The sequence below is a fragment of the Mus caroli genome, chromosome 1 (assembly GCF_900094665.2).
Source record: "Mus caroli chromosome 1, CAROLI_EIJ_v1.1, whole genome shotgun sequence".
NCBI lineage: Eukaryota > Metazoa > Chordata > Mammalia > Rodentia > Muridae > Mus > Mus caroli.
Window position 1 is genome coordinate 10,678,217 of NC_034570.1, and position 1,805 is coordinate 10,680,021.

Sequence of the window (1,805 nt, forward strand, 5' to 3'; positions counted from 1 at the left end):
GGAGGGGAGGAGGAGGAGGAGGGGAGGGGGGAGGGGGAGGGGAGAGGGAGAAGACAGGGAGGGGTAGAGGCAGGCAGGAGAAAGAAGAAGCGGAAGAAGCCATATGTTGTTTCTCTTCACTGCCTTTTGAAGGCTCAGTATCTTCAATTCTTTTGGTGCAAACGGCATTCCGGGATCCAACAGGAAAGCACCACTCTGCCTGCTAAAGATCAGGCTGGACCATTTCTATCCCTCAGGGGTGATATCACTTCATCCTGGCTAGGCAGAACATTTCATTTCCCTGATTTTGAGAACTGTCCCAGGGAAGGGCATGTGATCTAACACAAGCAAAAGACACTTTTTCCTGGCCCCCTGGATCTCATTAAGAGTATTAGAAAATCTAGCAAGAGCTGAACAAGCCATCTCTCACTGATGGTGACACCTGGGGCCACCAGTCAGCCTCTGAATTCCTTAGTATTGTCTTCTGTACCAGCAGGTGGCTGGTCACTTTTATTCAGGTCCTTCCTCTTGAGTCACAGACCCACCTCCTTTTTTGTGTCATTCAAATCACAGCTCACTGGCAGTCCATCCTGGCTGTCTGTGAGGAAAATAAATTTTATAGTTATAACATAATGGGAAAAAAACAAGAGCTGTACATAATACTCATGCCTAGAATTGCTAGACTCTGGAAACCGCCACTGCTATATCTATCCACAGCCAAGCCTGTGGCTTTGCACTTGGCATAGGGACTCCTAAATGCTACTGCTGGAAGTTACGTCCCTGTGGTTAATGAATTGCAAGCCTTCTGTGGGAGCGCCTCTACTTTGTTGTGTAGTATGTGTGTCTTGCCACCTTTTTCTAGTTGCTTTCAAGAGGTTTCCCTCTGTAGAGTGCTGTAAAAACGGTTGCCCCTTTGTGTTCTTTGATTGTTAGATAGTCGTTTTCAGTTGTTTTCATGTTGTAAAACCTCTTGTGTTGCAATATTGAGGAATCTGGAATGTGGACTTGCAAATCTTGCCCTGAGCAGCAGCCAGCTGGAGCTCTGCATTAATATCTTGCTCCGCCACTGTGGGAAAATTGAAACCTTTTGCACTGCTAGTGACCCTATAGGTTCAGCAAATTCAAAGAGAAATGTGTTTAGTTAAAGCTAGTAAAAGTGTCCACTGGATTTCTTTTAAGGATTTTTTTAAACTTAGATATTTGGGAGGAACAAGAGAAAGATGACTTTATTAGAATTATTTTAAAATGTTATGATAAAACCAATTAAGCTCAAGGTAATGGGTGTCATATCTATTGCTTTTCAGATTTTAAGACCAGTGATGGTGAGGAGCGCAGTGCTAGAGACACTTGCCTAGCATGCATGAGTTCAAGTCTCAGTCCTGAAAACACAAAAAGAGAAAAGTTAAGATAAATGTAGGTAAGGATGCTGATTTAAGAAAGGATGTGTTCTATTGTAATTAATACTTAGTAACTCACTATCAGATTTCCCCGATAATTCAAGAATTAAACTAAATCTATTTGAAGACAAAAACAAACCCACATTTGTCCAGTATGCTATAACTTATAAATGTATTGTCTTCCCGGACAGCCAAGATGTTTTGCCAGTGTGCTGTGATTAGAACACGTCATGTTCCACAGTCATTGGGAATCCATACTACACTGACTTGGATGGAGGCAGTTGAGTCATTAGCAGATGGTTGTGTCATTTTGGACCATCAAAAAAGACATCTGCAGCCGGGCGTGGTGGCGCACGCCTTTAATCCCAGCACTCGGGAGGCAGAGGCAGGCGGATTTCTGAGTTCGAGGCCAGCCTGGTCTACAAAGTG

At 43.6% G+C, this 1,805-nt stretch overlaps 1 long non-coding RNA gene across 1 annotated transcript in view; it reads left to right on the forward strand.

Annotated features, from left to right (window-relative positions):
* LOC110297208 overlaps positions 1-1,805 on the forward strand; it is a 22,939-nt gene that overhangs the window by 16,802 nt on the left and 4,332 nt on the right. The window contains exon 2 of the long non-coding RNA XR_002378256.1: positions 1,284-1,392. This is a non-coding gene — a long non-coding RNA (uncharacterized LOC110297208). The remainder of the gene's footprint in view (positions 1-1,283; positions 1,393-1,805) is intronic.